The sequence below is a fragment of the Hippopotamus amphibius genome, chromosome 17, assembly GCF_030028045.1.
Source record: "Hippopotamus amphibius kiboko isolate mHipAmp2 chromosome 17, mHipAmp2.hap2, whole genome shotgun sequence".
In the NCBI taxonomy this organism is placed as follows: domain Eukaryota; kingdom Metazoa; phylum Chordata; class Mammalia; order Artiodactyla; family Hippopotamidae; genus Hippopotamus; species Hippopotamus amphibius.
Window position 1 is genome coordinate 49,510,014 of NC_080202.1, and position 23,520 is coordinate 49,533,533.

At 43.9% G+C, this 23,520-nt stretch overlaps 2 pseudogenes; one reads left to right on the plus strand and one right to left on the minus strand.

Moving 5' to 3' along the window:
- Positions 1 to 17,362, minus strand: part of LOC130839622 (leucine-rich repeat-containing protein 37B-like) — a 77,212-nt pseudogene extending 59,850 nt beyond the window's left edge.
- Positions 17,363 to 20,723: 3,361 nt separating this feature from the next.
- On the plus strand, positions 20,724 to 21,783 carry LOC130840448 (DNA-directed RNA polymerase I subunit RPA43-like; annotated as a pseudogene).
- Positions 21,784 to 23,520: the final 1,737 nt, after the last annotated feature.

Here is a 23,520-nt window from a genome sequence, read left to right on the forward strand (position 1 = left end):
CATTCTGTTCTGGTTGCTTCTTTTTTGGGGTATAGTTTACACCAGGAAGATCTGTGGATACCGAATCCTGAGTTGAAAATAAAAGAACTGTCTCAGATGGACTTGGTTGCTGAGAAATGGTACCTCCCAGGTCCACAGGTGGAATTGTGACTTGAGTCAGCTTTGGCTGTTCAAGTGCCACCTGAGTCGGCTGCAGGGCTGTAGAATGTCTAGCCTCCGTAGTAGCTTCTAGAGCTGTAGTCTGCTCTGGGACCATATGATGAGCAGTGATGCTGGGTGATGTTGGCTGCTGCCCTTGATCTTTACTTGGAGTTGGAACTGTCCCCTCCTGCTGGAATGGAGGTTGAACTGGTGGCACTGGGGGTTTAGTTGGGGTCTCCTGCTGGGTTGGAGAAAGTTCAGTCTCCACATAGGATCCGGAAGTAATGTTAAGTGCGGCAGGGCTGTAGAATATGCAGACTCCATAGCAGGCTCTGGAGTTATGGTAAGCTCCAGGTCCAAGGTTTCACTGTGACCCTGGGTGATGTTGAAGGCTCATCATGAGCTTGATCTGGTGCTGGAACTGGCACCTCGGGATGCGATGGAGACTGAGCAACACCTGCCTCTGCAGGATGACCTTGGGGCTGCCGCATGATTTGAGAAGGTTCAGCCTCCATACTGGATTCCGGAGTTAATATAATTGCAAGGTCCAAAGGTTGAACTGTGACCTCAGTCAAGGCTGGATGTGGAAGCTGAACCTGCTCTGGACTTGGAAGTGTCACTTCGGGGTATGCTGCTGGAACTGCACTCTGCTGCAGGACTGTGGAATGTTCAGCCTCTGTGGTAGGCTGGACTGGCAATGGTTCCACCTCTGTAGGGGGCTCTGATGCCTGAGCCTGAAGCTCCTGTTGTGTGGCAGAAGGTACCACCTCCTTAGGGGGCTCGGGAGATATATCTGGGCTCCCTGGGGAACCAGGGACTGAGCTGGGGCCTCCTGCTGCACTGCAGGATGTTCTACCTCTTCGGTGGGCTCTACAGTTAAGACAATCCAAGGGTTCAACTGTGATATTGGGCAACACTGGATGTTGAGCTTCACCCGGACTTAGAAGTGAGACTGTCACTTCATTAGGTAGTGAAGGTGGAGCCGCACCATCTGTAGGGGCCTCTGGAGGCTGAGTTGGAGGCTCCTGCTGGACTGGAGAAGGTTCAACACATTCAGAGGTGGTTGGATGCTGATCTGAAAGCTCTTGCTGCACTGACAAAGGTTTCACCTGCTCAGGGGACACTGTGAGCTGGGCTGCGGCTTCTTGTTGGGATGGAGAAGTTTCCACCTCATTAGTGAATGCTGGAGTTATGGCAAGTGCAAGATTCACAGGTTTAACGGTGACAGTGGGCTGCTGCAGAGGCTGAGCTTGATCCTGACCTAGAGGAAGAACTGTTGTTACGTGATGCTCTGGAGAGAGAACTACAATCACATTAGAGAGCTCTGAAGTCTGAGCTGGGGTCTCCTTTTGTACTGAAGGTTTATTGTGTGTAAAACTTCTATAGATTGTGCTGCAAAGGTTCAACCACCTCAGGTGGCTGTGGAGGCAGCGTGGGGACCTCGTGCTGGGCTGTACAAAATTGTGCACTACTAAGGGGCACTGAAGGCTGAGCTGAAGGCTTGTGCTGAGTTGGAGACGGTCCCACCTCTGGAGTGGGTTCTGCTGTTATGCTAAGCTCCACATCTGCAGGTTTGATGGTGATATTGGATACATTTTAATGCTGAGCCTGATGGTGACTTGGAGGTGAAACGGTCATTTCATAAGGCTGTGGAGGCTGAGCTGGATGTACCCGTTGAATTGGAGAAGGTTCCACCTCCCCTGCAGAAGGTTCTGGAGGCTGAGCTTGTTGCTCCGGCAGCGTTGCAAAAGGTTCTGTGTCTGCTGGAAACGGAGCTGAGGCTTCCTCCTGAGTTGGAGAAGCTTCAGCTTCTCCAATAGACTCTGTGGCTGACCTGGGGTTTCATGCTGGGCTGGAAACGGTTCAGCTTCTTCACTAAGCTCAGAAGGCTGCGTTGGTTGCCCCTGTTTACTTGGAGAAGGCTCAGCTTCCACAAGAGGCTCTAGAGGCTGACCAGGGGTCTCCTGCTGTGTTGGAGAAGATTCTGTCTCCTCAGGAGGCTCAGGAGACAGAACCAGGGCCTCCTGCTGAGCTGTTGGAAACTCTGCTTCTGTAGTGGCCTCTGGAGTGATGGGAAGTTCCAAATCCAGAGGTTGAAGTGTGACACTGGGAACGTTTGAATGAGCGTGATGCTGAATGCCAGCTAGGGATGCTACCTCATCACTCACTGGACTTTCAGGTACATACTCCGTAGGGTATCTTGTAGCTTGAGTTGGGGCCTCTTGATGGAGCAGGGAATATTCAAACTCCTGAGGGAGCTCTAGAGACTGAGATGGAGGCTCTTGCTGGAGTGGAGGTGGTTCTACCTTTTCAGTGGGCTCTGCGGTTTCATCCTGGACCTCTGCCTGGGATGAAAAAGATTCAACCTCCTCAGCAGTCTCTGGATGATGAAGTTGGGCCTCTTGCTGGGATGCAGAAATTTCAGCCTCCTCAGGGGGCTCCGGAGGTTGCTCTGAGTTCCCCAGAAAATCCATAGGCAGGCTCTCCTCAGGATAAATGGTATCCATACCGGAATCTACATAATCACCCTGCAACTGTTGTTCTAGACCCTGAGGTTGATTTTCTAACTTCCCTGTAGTTCCCACAATAACTTTAGCAAGCTGTTGATGCTGAACTAGATCCTTCTTCAGGTTTGGGGCTGAAACAATAAACTTCGTTGGTTTTGAGCTCTTGAACAAGTATTTCAAATGATTGGTGACCTTCAGCATGATCTAGACCTATGGTTTTCGTTTTACTTTTGTGTCAAAAAGGCAGAACCAAGCCCTGATTCTGTTCCCAGTCCAGCACTGGAGCCACTGCTGAGAGCTTTTGCTGCTGGGTTAGCTTGTCATTCACATCCTGATGTGGAACAGCAAACTGATCTGGCTCTGCGGGCAGCTCTCCAGCTGAATCCGTGTCTGGGTGTGGAACCAAAGTCTCAGTCAATTCCTGATGAGGCAGCACCAAAATCTGCTCTGAAGATGAGGACAAGTAATTAAAGCCCCCCAACTCTGTGCGGGGTGTAATCGCATAGGGCGATTTGGGTGGGAGGTGTGAGGAATGTGAAGACCAAGGCTCTGTCAGCCCCGGGGGGTCGGGGGTCCACTGAACAAGGTCAAGGGTGCACTCCAGAGGCTGAGCTGCCTGGAACAGAAGCCACAATGGTTGCCACGTGAAGACAAGCTGTGGGAACCAGAAGCACAGTGGGGACATGCTATGCGGAGGCTCCCGGGCACAGCGACCCAGGCCAATGGGGCATGGCCGCTGCAATCTGAGCAGAAACCAAAGCATTATGAGAGTCCCAAGACACACAAGCACCCCTCCCCCACCTCACGTCCCACCCTTTATTTATGAAACCTTTAGTTCCACCACCTTCGTTAGGTTCCAGCAGAGATCCAATCTGAGAGACCAGAGGAAGCCCTTTTCCCAGAGTCACCAGGGTGCAAACCATCCTTCCTCTAGCAAAGGCAACAATTCCCTCCTGCTGGGTCATCTCCCCAAGCCCCCTCACCAGCCCTGCACCATGAGGCAGGATTTGGGCAGCCCAGGGGTGTGGGGAGGGGTTGGGAAGGATGTGGAGCTTCCCAAGGAAGCCACAGGGCCTGGCATTCTGGGAAATTCAAAAGTGCGAGTCCAGTTCTGGCAATTTGAACACTTCCTCCTCAAAGCTGCAGCCTGAGAGACATTCTTCCTCCCCTTGGCCACATCGCTGACAAGAAGAGTAGCTGACCTGCAAAATGAGCACCAGTTAGGGTGGCGGGAGGGCAACATATCTTACAGTTAGGGACTCTGAAATGTTGCCATTTCCTCGAAACTCTCAGTACCTATGTCGGATTATTAATTCACCACTCTATTATTCTCGGTTACCCCTGAATCAGTGAACTTCCTCTACTGCCCCCTCCTCCACCCTCCTTAATGCCGCCTGGGAGAGCTCATACCTTTCCTGTGTCTAAAGGATACTCAGTTTTATCACCCTTACAGAAGGGCCTTTTGCAGGCTAGACAAGAGGGAGATCTGGAAGCTATGCAAATGGCATTTCCAGTAACGATTCATGAAAGGGTGTCACCTGGAGTGGATCCTAATAATCCCAATGGAATTTATGAAGTAGTACATGAGCCAATCCCTTTCAAATTGTTGAAAGAATTAAAGCACACAGTACAAAATTATGGAGTAAATTCCCCATTCACCATAGGTATCATACAGGGAGTAGCCGAAGGCTCTCGTTTGATTGCAGCTGATTGGGCAACGTTGGCTCCTGCAGTGTTAGCCCCAGGAGAATTTTTACAATTCAAAACCTGGTGGTGTGATCATCCTGAAACTATGGCAAACCAGAAGCAAGCAAGGCAGATTCCGATCTCCTTGGATCAAGGATAGGTAGTGGGAATTGGGGCAGAGTTCAAGATCAGATTCTGATGGAAGATCAGGCCATAGAATGGGTGAGATGTTGTTGCCTAAGAGCCTGGGAGAAAATAGAAGCTGAAGGGCAAGCTCCTGTCTCTTTTCAAAAGATCATGCAGGGGGCGAGAGAGCCCTATACTGAATTTATTGCCAGATTACAAGAGGCTATCTAAAGGCAGATCACTAATGCTGAGGCCGCTGATACTATTTTACAATTAATGGCTTTTGAAAATGCAAATACAGATTGTAAGAAGGCCATTGGACCTATGAGAGGAAAGGGAACATGAAATGATTATATTAGAGTGTGTCAGGGAGTAGGAACTGAGAGCTTTAAAGCAGCAATGGTGGCACAAGCTATGGCTGGACTGAAAATAAGTAACAAATTTCCAGGGAAATGCTTTAACTCTGGTAAACAAGGACATACAAAGAAACAACATAGAAAGGGAGCAGATAGAAGGGCTGTTAATTTTCAAGATAATGTAACCAAAGGACAAAAACAGCCTGGACTTTGTCCAAGATGTGGAAAAGGATTTCACTGGTCAAGCCAGTGTAAATCTAACTTCCATAAGGGTGGAACCCCCTTGCCGGGAAACTACCAACGGGGCTCGCTCCTAGCCCCACAACAAAAGGGAGCCTATCAAATCCAGAAACAGGCAGAAGTGGCCCAATACTCTGCAGTGCCATGGAATTATCACCAGCCACAGCAGGCAGCGCAGTCTTAGACCTTCCTTGTGCAGAATCTATTATACTGCCTGGAGAAATTCCAACATTGCTCAGAACAGGAATTACTGGACCTTTGCCAAAAGAAACCATTGGCTTAATACAGGGAAGGTCTGGTTTAACATCCAAAGGAATTAGAATTCATACTGGAGTGACTGATAATGATTATACTGGAGAAATTGAAGTGATGATATCAACTTCAGTTGCATGGAAAGCCCATCCAGGTGATAGAATAGCACAATTGCTTATTCTGCCACACTATAAGATTGGCAATAGTACAGAAGTAAAGGGAATGAAAGGCTTTGGAAGCACAGGAGAGGCTGGAGTTTTCCTCTCTGAAAAAATTTTAGAAACATGCCTGATGTGCTCAATAACTATAAATGGAAAAGCTTTTAGAGGATTAATAGATACAGGTGCTGATGTTTCAATTATAAGCAGTAATCATTGGCCTTCTCCCTGGCCTACTTGTCCCGCAGACATTACAGTAGTAGGTTGAGGTAGAGCTCATGGCTTGCAGCAACGTGCTAAAATATTGCCTTGTATTGGCCCAGATGGGCAGCCAGCCCACTTACAATCCTATATAGCAGACCTTCCGATTAATTTATGGGGAAGGAATTTCTTGCAACAATGGAAGGCCGAAATCCACCTTCCAACATTAGATACTTATAGTATGCAAAGTCAAGAAATGCTAGTAAATCAAGGATATCAGCCAGGGTTAGGTCTTGGTAAATATTATCAAGGGAAACTATTTCCCATTCCAGCTGAAAGGTAATGTAAATAGAGAAGGTCTTGGATTTCCGTCTTTTCACTAGTGGCCACTGTTCATAAAAGTTTACTGCTTCCCCCAGCATGAATCCCATTCACCTGCAAAACTGATACACTGTTTGGGTTGAGCAGTGGCCTTTAACCATAGAAAAGTTAGAAGCTCTAACAGAATTCGTGACTGAACAGTTAGAAAAGGGACATGTTGAAGAATCTTTTAGCCCATGGAACTCTCCAGTATTTCCAATAAAGAAAAAAAAATGGTAAATGGCCTTTATTAACAGATCTCAGGGCAGTCAATGCAGTCATACAACCGATGGAGGCATTGCAACCAGGCCTCCCATCACCTAATATGATCCCTGCTAATTGGCCTTTAATAGTTATTGATCTGAAAGACTGCTTTTTCACCGTTCCATTATGTCCCAATGATAAAGAAACATTTGCTTTTTCTGTGCCTGCATTAAATAATAAAGAACCTAGAAACAGGTTTCAATGGAAGGTGTTACCTCAAGGCATGTTGAATAGCCCTGCTATTTGTCAGAATTTTGCAGCCAAAGCCCTTGAACCAGTACCACTAGAATTTCCTAGTTGTTATCTTAGTCATTACATGGATGATATCTTATGTGCTGCTCCTAATCAAGATTTACTTACTTCTGCGTACACGAACATGCAGCTTTGCCTTGACAAAGCAGGACTTAAAATAGCTCCAGAAAAAGTACAGATGCATAGCCCATATCAATATTTGGGCACAATAGTTGATAGAATGACTATTAGAGCACAAAAGGTGGAACAGAGGACAGATCAAACCCAAACTCTTAATGATTTGCAAAAACTCCTAGGAGATATTAATTGGCTTCGTCCATGCATAGGGATCCCCACCTATGCATTGTCTAACCTATTTGCATTGTTGAAAGGGGATTCAAAATTAAATCATCCAAGAACATTAACCTCAGCTGCTTTAAAGGAACTAACACTTGTAGAAAATAAAATTCATGCTTCTCAATTACAGAGAGTAACTGTTAATCAGCCATTGCCATTAATTATATTACCTTCTCCTCATTCACCTACGGGGATATTAATGCAAAATGAAGGAATTGTGGAATGGTTGTTTTTAGCAAATACTATGGTAAAATCCTTGTCACCTTATTTAGAATTATTAACTCAGTTGGTTCTGAAGGGAAGAACTCGAAGTAAGCATTTAATTGGAATTGACCCTTCACATATAATTATTAATTTAACTACTAAAGAAATTCAGGCTTGTTTCCAAAATTGTGTAAGTCAGCAAACTGCCTTTGCTGACCATATTGGGAAAATTGATAATCACTATCCGAAAAATCCCATGTTGCAGTTTCTTAAAAGAACTCAATGGATTCTACCTCAAATAACAAAATCTGATCCTATACCAGATGCTCCTATAATTTTTACTGATGGCTCTAGTAAGGGCCGAGCGGGATATATGGGATTTTAAACACGACAAATCCCTGTCCCTCACTTTTCAGCTCAGCAAGCAGAATTATATGCAGTTATCTGTGCTTTGCAAGACATAGCTCAGGCAATTAATATTTTATCTGATTCTGCCTATGTGGTTCAAGCCACTAACATGATAGAAACTGCTACTATCAAGCAGTCTATTCCACAGCCTCTTTATGATCTGTTTCTATTAATCAACAAGTTATTCATTCTAGAAATGCTCCTTTTTATATTACCCATATTCGGGCCCATCCTACTTTGCCTGGGACTCTGGCAACAGGTAACAGAGCTGCTGATAGACTTGTTGCGCCCGTATTGGATGAAGCTAAATATTTCCACCAATTAACTCGTGTAAATGCCAAAGGCGTAAAAATGAAGCTTGATATTACCTGGAATCAAGCCAAAGATATATTAAGAACATGTCCATCATGCCAAATTATTAATAATCCTCAGCAATCTGAACCTGCTGTAAACCCACGGGGCTTGCACCCTAATTCTTTATGGCAAATGGATGTTACTCACATCTCATCCTTTGGGAAGCTCTCCTATGTGCATGTAACCATTGATACATTTTCTCAATTTTTATGGGTTACTGCAGCTTGAAAGAGTGGAGAACACTCTACCAAGACAGGGCACACACCTATGCATGAGTTTGAGAACTTGGGAGAAAAGTCAGACCTTGGTCCCACGGTGGACGGAGGCCAAGTGATCCAAATAGTCGGGCAACCCCACTGCCTGCACGAGAGGGGCCAGAAGTGGATGAGCCTCTAGGGCCAGGAGGTGAAGCATGTTGTAAAGAACTGCTACTTCATGAACCAGGAGAGACAGCACCAGAATAAACTCTTATTTGATTTAATGGTCTCTGCCCCTTGAGGGTGATACATTTTCCAGTTCCCAGGGACTGATTGTGCTGGGGAAACAAGGGAGGGAAGCCCCTCTCATCCTTCTATTCATCCTCCTTTGCCCACATTTCCTCCTGTGGAAGTACTGGCTACCATGAGGCATTCGAGAGTCAGCTCTGCTTTTTCTTGCAGGCCCTTGTTATTGGTAGACAAATATTCAACTATTGACATTTTAGTTCCTTAGCACATAGTTAGAATTGGTTATGGATTTAAACATTTTAGTTTGAGAAGAAGGACTCTTCCGCCATCTCGGACCTAGTTGGTTCTAATCAGTTTTTGTCGTGCCCCCAAGGCTACGTCATTCTTTGAAAGATTCTGCCCTGCCTGCTTCCCTCCTCTTTCATTCACACTCAAGGAAGAAAGGAGATGGCTTGTACTGAGTATTCTTTTCACATGCCAAGTCTAGAGGAGATTGTTGGAGTTCTGCAGAAGGGGCTAATAGAGAACTTTGCCAATGTGCAGGTGTCTCTAGTCAATTGCCCTGATTTGAATAAGGAGCCATTTACCTTTCCTGTAAAAGATCATTAATTACTGCAACCTTTCAAGGGCAAGCATTGCAGCCAGGTGTAGATCACAAAATGGCTTAGGTCAGGACTTCCCTGGTGGCGTCATGGTTAAGAATCCACCTGCCAATTCAGGGAATACCAACCGGTTCGCTCCCTATTTCAGGAAGATCCCACATGCTGCAGAGCAACTAAGCCCGTGTGCCACAACTACTGAGCTTGAGCTCTAGAGCCCATGAGCCACAACTACTGAGCACACATGCCACAATTACTGAAGCACATGTGCCTAGAACACATGCTCCACAAGAGAAGTCACCGCAATGAGAAACCTGTGCACTGAAATGAAGAGTAGCCTCTGCTCACTACGAGAGAAACCCCTGTGCAGCAATGAAGACCGAACAAAGCCAATAAATAAATAAATAATAAATAAATAAATAAATGTATTTAAAAGCAATGAGAAAAAGAGGCATTTGACAAGTGATGCTGAGAAGCCAATACTGGAAAATAACGTGTGCAGGTGCTCAGAAGCAGAACGGGGCTCACAGTCGCAGTCTCGTGTGCTGCCTCACTTTCCACACCCGTCTCCCCAGGAGCCGAATTTGCAGCCTAAACATCCTCTGCTGGGGTTTTGCTGCCTTCCCTGAGATAAGAAGAATAATGCCAAGGCTTTTACTCTCGAAAGGAACAATTACACTTTTCATTATTTCCCCATTTTAGACGAGACTTTTAACTTGTCCCCTCTCATCTACCCCGCATCCTTGTGGAAAGTCTCATCCTCATCAGAAGACTCCTGGTCGTGTAGCTTCTGTGCCATGTTTTTCTTGTGTGTGACGTTGAGAGGTCTATGCATATCTCTAAGCCAAAGTGGCCGCCTTCTCCAGTGAAAGCCCTCCTAGAACACAGAAAGGGAAATATTAACTCTGCATCCCCCTGCTTTCTCTGGCCACCGTACATTACCCTCCTCAAAGTTACCTGACTCTCACCTTCCCTTGAGCTTCTCTTTTGCAAAAGAAAGGGAAAAAAGCCCCTTGGAGGAAAACACACACAGTTAGTGTTACATTTCCCACCTCTCTCACCTGTGTTACTTCTGGGCTTCTCAGGACTAAATGGGTGCTTCAGTCCAGAATCACAATGAGCAAAATCACCACAGACCTGGGAGCTTGAAAAGCATCCCCTGCTTGCTGGCCTCACAGATGTTCTCGGTGTCTTGCTCCCAGGGCCTCAGGGACCTTTGCATGTGGCTTAGCGTGGAGGACAGGCAGGATGTTCAGCCCCACTCACCTTTTTTGTCCCTTGGGCAATTGCCCTGTGTCTTCCTCTCCCTGTGACACTGCTGCTGCTCTATGAGAAGAAATCTGTGTTGAAAGAAAATATCACCATGATTGTCCATTACAACTATTTCCACAGCCTCATTCACTCCTTTATATTTTAAATCCTATCGACCTAGTGAGAACATAACTTCTATAATCACAGAAATTCTATCCTGTTTAATAATCCCTTGACTCTCCCACAGTGCCTTCCTCAGGGTCTTGCATGCAAATGCCAATACATCTTATGGACTGTTTTAGGTAACATTCAACAGATAATTCCTAAGAAAACTCTTAGAAGTAGGAAAAGAAAACAAAAGTTTGTACCAAAAATGCAAGCTTTGTTTTAAAGTCAAGAACAAGAGTAGGACGCCTATCATTCCTGGTCTTACTCATCACTGTGGAGGAGGCCCTAATCAGTAGTAGAAGAAAATTGAAGTATTGGAAAGGAAAAGATAAACAGATTTGCACATGAAATGATGGTTCTACAAAGATCAAAAGAATCAAGTGAAGTTTTATGGGAAGTAATATGAGAGTTCAGTAAGATGGCTGCATACAAAATCAAGAGATCAACATATAAGCCTCAACAGCTTTCCCATATAACACAAATAAGTAACTAAAAACTAGAAGAATGATCCCATTTACTCTATGAATAAAAATGCATAAAGTGCCTAGGAAGCAACTTAACCAATGTTAAGCCCTATGTGATGAAAACATTAAAATTTTCTGTTTTAATGTGTAAGACCTATGTGATGAAACCTTAAAACTTTTCTGAAGGACATTAAGAAGAAATATATACATGGCATGAGACACCATCTTCCTAGAATGTTATAAAGAGGTCAGTTCTCCTCCAATTAACCTACAAATTCAATGCAATCCATTTATATCCAGGATAATTTTAAAACAAAACCTGGTCAGCTGACATCTGGTAGAGAATATACGCAAGCACACTTATGAAATGTATGAGAGAGAAGACCAAAGAGCAGGACCTTTCCCCACTGGTTATAAACTATGTTACAGAGCAACTGGAGTTAAGCAGTACAATATTGGTACTGGTCCAGGAAAAGATAACTGCATCAACAGAATAGAGTCCAGATAAAGACAGTGGCTTAGACCAGGGAAGAAGGAATGAACCATTCAGTGAAAGATTTGAAAACAACTGGGTCTTCCTGTAAGGGGAGAAAGTCAGATCCCCTCCCTCAACCACACTAAAAATCAAATACAATGAATGCTACACAAATTATAAAAGTACTTGAAGAAAATATTAGAGATTATGTTTATGTCATGAGGTGTCACCGGCCTGGCTGACAAAACCCACTCCACACGAGCCATGAGGAGAGGATGGGCAGCTATGGTGGCAGACTCAACACACCTCCTCTTCTTCTTCACAGCCCTTGCCCCCAACTCCCCTGGACTGTGTGTCTTCTTCCTGTTGATTTATGAACCTCGTGGAGTTCCCTGGCGGTCCAGTGGTTAGGACTCTGCGCTTTCATTGCTGTGGCCCGGGTTCAATCCCTGGCTGGGGAACTAAGATCCTGCAAGCTGAGCAGTGTGGCCAAAAATCCCCCCATAAACAAACAAACAAAACCCCCAAAATCTCTTTAGAGTAAATAAATATTGGCTTTCATTGAATTTCAATGTTTCAAATCCTTCCAGTGTTTTTGTCTCTAAGGAGGCAAGACAAAAGAGCAGAGCAGAAAGCACAGGCTTTGCAGTCAGGCGAAACTGGCTTCTGCTTTTGATTTGGCCACTGGGGCCTTACATTGATCTCCTTCATCTATGAAAGAGGGAAAGTAACACCATCCTCACAGGATTGTGGGGATTAAATCAGACAGTATGTGGAAAATTCTTCATCTTACGCTTGGCATGAACCAGTGCTACGTTGGTGTCACAGACAAGGTGGTCAAATCTATGAAAGCCTCTGCTCGTGCCATCAGGCTCTGAAGGCTCTTTCCCACCATAAGATTATAAAAATATTGCTTTTATTGGCTTGTAATACTTTTTTTTTTTTTTTTTTTTTTTTTTTTTTTTTTGCTGCGTTGGGTCTTCATTGCTGCACGTGGGCTTTCTCTAGTTGCAGGGCGCGGGGGCTACTCTTCGTTGCGGTGCACAGGCTTCTCATTGCCATGGGGCACAGCCTCTCTTGTGGTGGGGCAAAGGCTCTAAGCATGCGGGCTTCAGTAGCTGTAGCACACAGGCTCAGTAGTTGTGGTACAGGGGCCATAGAGCATTCAAGCTTCAGTAGTTTCAGAGTGAGGGCTCAGTAGTTGTGGCTCACAGGCTTAGTTGATCCGCACAGCATGTGAAATCTTCCTGGACCAGGGATTGAACCCGTGTCCTCTGCATTGGCAGGCTGATTCTTATCCACTGGGCCACTGGGGAAGTCCCTCTTCTAATACATTTATGTGGTCTCTCTCACACTTATGGAAACATGTTGATTTAAGGTGAGAAGTGGGCATCTGCTCTTATTTCCCACCTCCCCAACTAGTTAGGCAGCTATTCTATTACCATTCACTCACTTTTTTTCACTGATTCCAATAATCAAACATGACATTTCAAAACTCTTAAGAACACATGGGTCTGTTGCTGGACTCTATGCTACTTCGAATAAATATCTGGTTGAGTTATTCCTCACTGTGGAACTGACAGACCATCTCATCTCTCTTATACTGAATATCATTATTGTCTTCCATTGAAAAAACACTGCATGGCCCCCATGCTCAAAAAGCTTATCGTACACGTGGGGAGAGGAAATAATGGTTAGGACTCCTCCATTTAACGGCTGATGGTGCGGGATCAATCCCTAGTTGGGGAACTAAGATCCCACAGGCGAAACAAAGCAAAGCAAAGCAAAGCAAAAGAAAATGCAACAATTGGAAGGTTAAACTACATAGCAGTTAGAAACAATTAAAAGGGGACTTTATAGAATTGTTACAAAAGCTAAAGGCCATATGCCAGCTGCAGATGTAGAGGGTAGTCTGGGCCATGGCCAATGACAAGCAAGCTGACCCCATGCTACTCCCCAGCCTCCTGGGCTCAGAAATCATACTCTTCTCACCAAGAGAGAAAACATCTCTTTCTACTGTGGAACTCTCGCCTTATCAATATCACAGGACTTATCAAAAATCAGAATGCCAAATTCTCACTTGACAATGAGAAATACATGTTCTATAGACAGGGCATGTGTGTCTACACAATCAGAGAATTACCTTCTGTAGAGACAGACAGGTCTCTGTGGCACACTAAAGCACAGTCACACAATCGGAAGGCTATTTCATAAGAACAGGATTACAAAGAAAGGAATCAGCTGAATCCTGCATTTACTGGAAAGGCCTGAGGTAGCTGGATCCCCCATCTCCTCAACTGGCACTGCCTGGCAACTGGGCCAGACTCTCCATTTATGCTGCCTAAGGTGCCATCTCTACTCTCGGGCAATGTGAGGATGGGCACCACCCGTGTTGGGCTCTCCTCACCTTTTCTATGCTTCCACTGCTGACCAGCCCTCCCACAGACAGACATGATTCTCTTTAGCAGTTCATACATCATGTCAGGTTTTATGCAAGTTAGACAGGCCAGGAGCCATTGGTCCTCACACACCTCTGCTCTGTCCATGCTGTGCTGACCCTGGTGTTTCTCTCTGGGGGAGCCACCTTTTAAAAACCTGTTTACCACTTTTGTGAGTTCTGAGGGGAAGGGACTGCTCCACTATGGCCCTTAGAAGTGGTGACAAACCTCAGAGGACTAGGGTCAGGAGTGCTGGAGTATTCAGGGAAGGCTTTAAGAGGAAAGACGAACTTGAGTTGGCTTTTGAGAGATTCACAGGAATTCTGCAGGCAAAGCAAAATAAAGGATTTTCGATGGCAGAGGCACAGACAAACGTAGGAATGGGTATGGTGTAACTAGCATATAGTGAGGGGCTGCTTAGGCTGGAATGGAGGGCAGCCATGACAGTAGAAAAGGCAAATAAAGTAGGTTGGGTTGGTAGGGGAGAATCAAGATTGGCAGCTGATGAAAGTCACTCTTTTGATGCGGTTAGCAAGTGCCTGTTGGGAAAAGTAATAACCCATTATGTAAGTGAACAGAAGGTAAGCAGGCTGGCTCCAGGGACAGGCTACCATAAATAGGACATACTTTAGGGAGCCTGCTGCTGGATGTTCCTTGCACTGTTGTAATGGAACCCAGCTACACAAGCCTAACACACTGGAGAGGAAAGCTGCTAAGTAAATGTAAGCAGTTGACAAGATCACATTTTTATCTTTTAACCATGTGCTTTCAGCCCTGCCAGGGGGACCGATAGCTCCCTGAGGGTGGAGATTATACATCTCTCATCACTTCAGCCAACAAGGAAAGAAAGCAGTGGTAGAATGAGAGTGACTGGGGAGGACATCAAATCAACATAGTTTTCTGAGTTGAAGGAATTTTACTATCATGTCAATCCTGGCCTTCTTATCAACTCAACTTGTTAAAACAGTCTAATGGCTTGTTATCATGGATGCAATTCCACAGAGATCTCCTGGGAGTGGAGTCCTTGAAAGATCCTGGGGGACTTTCCTGGTGGCCTAGTGGTTAAGTTCCCCTGCCAATGCAGGGGACTCAGGTTCAATCCCTGGTTCCCTGGTCTGGGAAGATGCCACATGCTGCAGAGCAATTAAGCATGTGCACCACAACTACTGAGCCTGCATGCCTAGAGCCCATGCTCTGCAACAAGAGAAGCCTCTGCAACAAGAAGCCTGCACACTGCAATGAAGACGCAACCCCGCAAAAAATGAAAACCCCAAAAACAAACAAACAAAACAACAACAAATCCTGAATATATTTTTCAGTGATAGTACAAAAGATATCTCAGTCCTTATGACTGAAGTGAACTATCAAGTTAGCAGCTGGTGGAAAGGTGGCTGTGATGTTCAGCTGGTGGGTTCTGAATCTGAATTAATTACTGTCCTTACCTCAATGAGACAGATAATCATAATCAAAATCATCACTACTACAGTTACAGATATTGCCAGGATGAGTCCGTTGTTATAGCCATATCCTGGAACTTCCTTTGTGAGCTAAAAAAATAAATAACAATTTTTTAAAAACAAGGAGATAGAAAGGATGAAAGCTAACTATCCTTTTACTAATATAAAACCCAATCCTTTCAGGTCAATAGTTTCTAGAAGAACAAGGCAAATTTAATAATATTAATCTTCTCACTAGCCTTTTCTTCTACAATTTACTTATCTGTGTGTTTTGTCCTCTTTTCGTCAACCCTAGGAATAGTGGCACATTCTCTACATGAGCCAAGGGGGAGATCACTGTCTAAGCCAGCTTCATGGCTGAGATAACATACAGACTAAGAGGCCCTAGGATTCCTGCTTGGGCACTTTAATGGCATGTCCTACACGGAATACACGTGCAGCTCCCTTGTTTCAGGGCTCAGCCTCACCTCACAGGGCTCCTGCTCCTTCTGTTCACCCTGGGCTCCTACGCTCTCACTGATATAGTTCTCGGTTTTCCACGGGTCCGTATCCCATTCTGCCTTCGATGCCTTTACTTCTTGCTGCTCACTGAGGAGCTTCATCAGGAGGCCTGTTCTGGAGATGAGCTTGGCACAGGCCAGCTGCACGTGGGTCTCCAAGCAGTCCATTTTCAAAGTCCGGATAACATGAGAAATGAGCCTTCTCACGTCAGTGTTGGGGATGAGGGACCAAAGCTGCTGGTTTAGCTGAGCTTCAAATTGATCACCCGAGGATGTGAGTGCTGGGAAAGTGGAGCCTGGGGGCTTAGAGGATAATTCAGTGCCCACGCTGTGGTCCTCCCACTGGGTTTCGCTGGTGTGTTGAACAGTTGGGAAAAAGTTGTCTGCAACAACAGCAGAATGTGCCGTGGGGACACTCCTATGGGCAGTGACTACAGGGCCGGTTCCTCCTGGGAGAATAGTTTCCTGTAGGAGTACTTTCTTCAAAGAAATTTTGTGCAGTATTGCTTTCTGGAGTAGGGTTTTCTGTAGAAGGGTCAGAAAGAGAAACTAGTTCTGGAAAACTCAGTTCTCCTGAAGATGAAAAAGCCGCTCCTGGAGGGGAATTTATGAGGCTCCTCACTGCAGAGAACAGAGGCCTCACTAGCATCATTCTATTGAGTGAAACTTTCTTTCTGAACTTTCGACGCAATTTGGCTTCGGGTCTTCTGTGGACCAGATGAGACCGAGTTTTATGCAAGATGTATTTTTTCCCAGAATGTGAGGTTGGTTGAGAAGTCTCCATATTTCTACCTCTAGCATTTGCATCTTCTAAAACAACAATAGTGTAGGGTAAGTCTTTTGATTTCTTTTTAACCTGAGATGGGGCGTTTGGAGGCATGGAGCCAGAAGGCCTGGGCCTCGAGTACTGTTTGAGGAAAGAAGAGACTGCTGCCTTCTGTTCCTTTATGAATGGAGGCTCTGTGTTGAAGGAGTTTCCCACTAACTTCCGGGGCCTCTGCACCACGTGAAGCTGTTGCAGCTCCCTGGGCAATGGCCTCACCAGACTTCTTTCTTTGACAGTGTTCTCCACAAATGGCTGGGCATTCTGTTTCCTCCTGATGCTCTCATCTCCCACTGCTTTGAAATGCCTTTTCTTTATGCCCCTTGGGCCCTTGAGGACCCTGTTCACTCTCAGCAGCCTTTTCCTTACACTCTCAGTCATTGCTAGACTGTTTTCCTGTGGTTGGGCAGTTTCCAATTTCTTTGGAAAGAGCTGGCACTTAAATTTGGGACCTAAAAGTTTGGCATGTATAACCATGGCAGCTTTTTCTTTCTTTTTAACCTCATCAATTTGTTCTTGAATTTCTGCATCTAACAAATTGTCCAGAAGACAGAGCTCCCTCAATTTATTTTTACATGGTGAAGTTTTGGGTATAGGGTTGATGGAAGGGTTCCTTATATTGTTTTTCAAACGGCCAGCAGCATATCTGCATCTTGCATATTTGAAAAAAGCTGAACGACTGGTAATAATGTTGATTCCACATGTTGTAGATTTCCCTCTGAGAAATAAGGCAGTATGTAATTTAGTGCACTGATAACATCACTTTCAGCATTCGGGTCCAGCTGCTCATTCATGAAGGTTGACAAGCTGACAGCACTTTGGTCTGAGGATGCCCTCTCTGGCTCAATAGTCAGCTCGGTGCTGGTGTTCTTCTTCCGGGCTTGTAACACCTTCATGAACGATCCTTCTGCATTCCCTGGAGATGCTTCTTCACCTGTCAAAAAAGAAGAGACTGGTTTTGATAATTGAAGATGGATGGGACAGCATTTTGTCGGTTCACAGACATGTATCCCATCCAATAGATTAGGAATCAGTCCAACATCTGAGGGCCACTTAGGAGAAAAGGAAACCCAAACTCAAGCCTATGATTGGCAATGACAAAAGATAAAAAGAGTATCTTTTGGAAAAATGGCTATCTACTCGGAAAATTCTGTAGCATGAAATATAGCAACTTTATTTAGGATTACTCCACTGGTTGCCAGAGGCCAACTGCCCAGGACTCAAGAAAAACCAAGGCTGGAAGACAAATATTCCCTGACTCAGCTGGATGCTCTGCATATCTGCTAAGACTCTCCACGTTCACATACCCCATCCTGTCCTGCCTCAGATGCAGAGGAGTGCGAGGTTCCTCTCTCCTCCTCTTCTGTGTGCTTGTGTTCCTGCTGCTTTCACAGATGACTGTGACAACAACTGCTGCTAACAGGTCTTCATCATGACAAGCCCTTTTCCACCCACGCACTGAAGCCTTTGCTCAGTCCCTGCTTCTGTATATCCCAGCCCCCATAACAGAAGGCTCTATATAGAAAAATACATTATGTCCAGCCGGGCTTTTTGCTAAAATTTGCGATATAACTTAAGAGATTTTCCAGATTCTATGCCAATGTGGAATGGTCAACAAATCAATGCAGTAAAACTTGAGATCCTAAAATGCAGAAGGGAAAAAGCCACTTCTGTCAGATGCCTACTTTGCTTTCATTTCATTTCACTTCTAATATTGCCAGCTTTATTTGGGAACCATCCAAAGCTTCTGACTGTGTGAAGGTAATGTGTACCTTTGTGTAGCTGGGCTTCTCATCCAAAAGGATTAAAAATATATTTGGTGGTGATGGTGAGGGTCAAAGAAGGAGGGAAGAGTTATGAGAAAGGAGGAACATGGGCTTGCAGAGAGCCCCAAACTGGGGACAGGAGATCTGGGCACCAGGGTCATAACACTTAACACCTCTGCTCTTGTTTTCCTCATTTGTAAAAGGAGATTAAAAATGCCTTTTCTGCCCACTTTGGGCGAGAAGGGAGTAATATAATTGGTAAGAAAAAAAAGTTGTTTGGGGCAGTTCCCTGGTTGTCTAATGGTTAGGACCTGGCACTTTCACTGCTGCGACCCGGGTTCAATCCCTGGTAGGGGAACTAACATCCTGCAAGCTGTGCAGTGTGGCCGCCCCAAAAAATCCTGTCTTGAAAAATCAGCGATATAATCTTTACATAAGTAGCAAAGCGTTATTACTTATGATGTGCTCTAGATCATTGAAAGAGAGCTGTATTCAAGGTATCTGGACATGAAAGCACATTTTGGAAGTCATCAAGTTAGTGCCAATAAGTCTAATACATAGAAAAATAGCTGAAAGCACCTAAGTGTTTTGTGGATAGAAAAGCTTGAGATTCAGAGCTAGTCGAGAGCTGGACAGTGTAAGCATAAATTCAGAGCTGGACAGCTCTCCCATCCATTAGGAGGGCTAGGTAGCTGCTTCTGCTTATGGAACCAGAAACTCTCAGGCTCCACATAGGACATAAAACAGCATCACTGATACTCTTTTATAAAATTGCTAAAACAAACCAAATAAACAAAAATATATTTACACCTGGCTTATAAGACAAAGGGTACCTGAGACCTAATGTATTTTAAAACAGCTTAGAAACTGTCATGCACTATATATGCATAAGTTCTCATTGGCAGAGAGCACAGTTTATGTTATGTGGCCATTAATGTTAATTCCCTTCCCCCTTCCATTCCTTTTTCTTGTTCCTGTATGTACACAAATCACTTACATTCTTAAACTCACACTGTAACTGAGCTATTATTAGCTTAATAATGTAACCAGGAATATTATTTTTAGCAAGGGAGTAGTTCTTAGAATCTTAGGGAACTGGAACTCTGAATTACTCAATAAAAATAATGTAGTTACATCATTAATTTTAAAATGTATCCTCATTTAATAAAAATAAAAATTTAAAAATTAAATTAAAATAAAATAGAAAATTTATTATCAGGCAATTGAGGCTCACCACATGGTGTGGCATTTGTCAGGCATTCTTGTTTTTTTCCGCATTTGTTCTGCCTTCTGTAATTCCTTTGCCTCTGCATCTTCCTTTGCCCACTTTTCCCAGTCATCAAGAATGACTATAAAGCAATATGAGTCAGAACAATATAGCAGTTTGTTATCCTTCATCCAAAATTATTGCACTCCTCTAACCCTTCACTTTTCTTTAGAGGTCCACAGCCTTGGTCCCATAAGCTCAGTGTTTCTTCTCAATCAAGCAGCCCTTCTCTAACAGAGTAATATCCTTGTGTTTATGCCTAATGAAATCAAACTATGGGGCCAAATTATCCTATTTCCTCCTGTCTTTAGTGCCATCTTTTATTCACTAAGTTTGTGCCTGGGCAATGGGGAGAATGAGTGAGAATGGAGTCAACAGCTCAATTTGGGGACCCTACAGCAACTGATTTCCCACAAACCACAGCACAGATGGTTTTAGATTCACAGTGGACACTGCACTAGAGCTTATTTCCATATTGGTTCAACTTCCTCATTTTACAGACAACAGGTATGCTGACTCCTAGTCCATTGCCTTTTTGATATTCATGAGCTTATCTTTACAGAAGTAAAACGTGGCAACAGTGTTTATCAGCCTCAAAAGACCATCTCAGAGTCAAAGTTTAAAAAATGTTCTTCTCAATGGTTCTTAAAAATATATCTTATTTGAAGAAGACAATTCAGACGTTTCTACATAAGCCTTTTGCTGTAGAACAATGGGACAGATTAAAGGAAGCTCACAAAATAAGGGAACACTTCTTCCCTGCTATATTTTTTTCTCCACATTCTTCTATACAGCTCCAGACAGACGGACTACATTTCCTTTCTATTAACTGAGGAGACACAGAAGAACTGAGGACTGAAGCATGTCATCACTGTCCTGAACATTCAGAAATCCTAAGAGCTTTAACTGAAAAAATGTCCAAAGCAGGCAGTGAAAATAAATTTAAAATAAGACAACTCCAAACTATCTATGCTAGAATCCCAAGGCAGGGGGCAGGTAGTCAAAGAAATAAGCAGAGTGACCTAGACCCTGTTCTAATATGTGAGAGTATTTTGGGATGGAGTAACCCTCTTCCATTATTCATCTACATAGGTCCATGAGCCATGAGAACACGGCTCCCCATGAGAGGCTCTGCAATACAGGACGCCCAACTGCATCATGTAAACCCTTTCTCAGGAGGAAAAGCCGAAAGAATCTGAAATTCTGGGAAACCTAACAAGCCGCATGGCTGCGGGCTGGTCAGCAGCTCCCTGGCCGAAGGCGGCCTCAGAAGGGCCGGTGGTGGGACCCGCCGGCGCCTTGCCTTGCCTAGAATTGCCTACCTACGGGGCCGCTTGTGCGCTCGTGAATAGCCACTACTCCTGCCTGGTGGTGGGGCCGCACCGAAAACATATCGCACTGTCGCCGTGCTGCCTCAACAGGAAAGGCACTGGTATTCTAGAACAGCTCGATGTGGAGCTCCTGCGCTATTCCGAGAGCCTTTTAGGTGTACCCATTGCTTATGATAACATCAAAGTAGTGGGTGAAGTAGGAGATATTTATGATGATCAAGGACACATTCATCTTAACATTGAAGCAGATTTTGTTATTTTCTGCCCTGAACCAGGACAAAAACTTGTGAGTACAATTAATAAAGTGTCTTCCAGCCACATTGGCTGTTTAGTACATGGCTGCGTCAATGCCTCCATCCCTAAACCTGAGCAGATGCCAGCCGAGCAGTGGCAGACTCTGGAGATAAGTGTGGGTGATGAACTACAATTTAAAGTATTCCATTTAGACTCAGGTGCTGCTGGAGTATTCTGCATACGGGGAAAACTAAATAGCACTAGTTTACAAACCAAGTGCTCCACAGTTTCTGAAGAAGTAACAGAAACTGGCATTGAAGGAGCTGTCGAAAAACCTCCAAAGAAGAAGAAGAAGAAAAAGAAGAGAGACCCAGAGCCATTGGAAGTGGAAGGTGGTACCACAGAGCTCGCAGATGTTACCATGAAGGAAGAGACAGACCTGCAGATTAATAATAGTGTGAATGGCCTCTGGGAGGAAGAGCCAAAGAAAAAAGAAGAAGAAGAAGAAAAAACACCAGGAAGATCAGGACCAGGACCCTGTTTTCCAAGGCAGTGACTCCAGTGGTTACCAAAGTGACCATAAAAAGAAAAATAAGAAACGAAAGCACAGTGAGGAGACTGAATTTACACCACTTTTGGAACATGCACTAAAAAGAAAAGGGAAAAGTAATTTTCTTTAGTGCATTTTAAATATGATTAGGGTTTTTAAAAATTGATTTACACACAATAGATGACTAAAGTTTGAATTATTAAATGCTTCATATTCCAGTAGTTTGCAAAACAGGGAACATTTGGTTAGGAGTTGAGTTTGGGGTCCTAAAATTATAAAACAGATAATTTGGGAAATACCAGTATTATTAAAGTGCCATTTTATACAGAATAGAAAGGTAAGAGTTGCCCTCACTCAGCTCTTTCCTTCTTCCAGTGTATAGTCTAAATAAAATGATTTTTAGTTTCAAGACTAACAAAAGGACTTCATAATATGAATTAACATTGTATTATAAAAGAATGAGTCTTGAGCTTGGGTTTTGTTTTTGTTGTTAGGGTTTCACATTTAGTTATGATGTTACACGCCATGTTACTTTACTTTGTCTAAAGTTCAAGGCATTTGCCAGTTTCAGGATTTCTTTTATCATGGCTACTACACTATTTCTGCTGTTGTTTGTTTAACTTAGAATGGTTTGCAAAGGAGTTTCTGAAGTTTTCAGCTCTCTGAAGAACCTTGCCACTACTCAGTGTGTGGCAGGAAACAATATTCACTCTTCTTCCCTTCTAGGTGCATGTGTGTTTTCCTTTTTCTCTCAGTCTAAGAGGTTGGTGGAGAGGCTGTTTTCTTATACTTGTTCGTTTGTGCCTGTTGTGTTTTGGAGGAGAGTCTGATGAAGACAGGATAAATGTGATTAGTGGGGAATTTCTGTATTTTTAATACTTGAGTTAAGCTATTAGAAATTACTATGAAGAGAAAACAGCTATTCATAGCTTTCACAGAGAAAATGGGGAATATGTCTTAACTGCTGGAAAATATAGAAGAATGAAATGACAAGCTGATTCAGCCTGATAATCAGTGCAAGGTCGTATTCATTCATTTAACAGGTATTTGATGATCTACTATGTGTAACACATTCTACCAAGGTCCAGGGGTATAATGGCAAACAAGGTAGAAATAATTCCTTCCCTCACAGAATGTCAGGAGAAACAGATGCACATACACAATTCAAGTACAAAAATACACACAATTACTAACTGTTGTGCTAGAAAGAGAAAGAAGACTGTCTACTTGCTGTTAGTTGTGCTCCATGGAAGCCATTTTCACTGCCATTTATCTAGTATCAGCCATGGGACTGTTCTTTCATTGTTTACTGTTTGTTAACATATAAGTTCTGGTAGTAGTATATGCAAATCTATAATGATAGAATTTGCAGAGAGGCAGTCATTCACAGTGTTTGTCTCCTAGCACATGTGCCAGACAATGGAAATATGCGGGCCAGTGTCTTTCCTTATCACTAGGGTCATGTGGCTAGTCCAAATTGAGATGAGGTATCAGTATAAAACACACATCAGATTTTGAAGATTTACAAAGAATGTGAAATATCTCAATTTTATATATCGGTGAGATTATAATATTTTGGTACACTGGGGTAAGTAAAATGTTAAAGTTAAAAAAAAAAAAGAATCTGAAATTCTGAATCTGTATCTTAATCCAAATTCTGAGAATAGCCTTGAAGTAGAGTCCCTGGCAGTGAGGAACAGTGGAAGATGCAAGAGCTGTGGAATCAGGCAGACCTGGGTTTGAATTCTGGCTGTCACTGTCTGGTACAGTGAGTTGAGTAATGAACATCTCTGAGACTTACTTAGTACCATTTACCTCATAAGGCAATTTGAGGATGAAATGAAAAGAGTGTATGCAAAGCACCTAGCATAGGCTGGGCACAGGGTAGGTGCTCAGAAGTAATGAT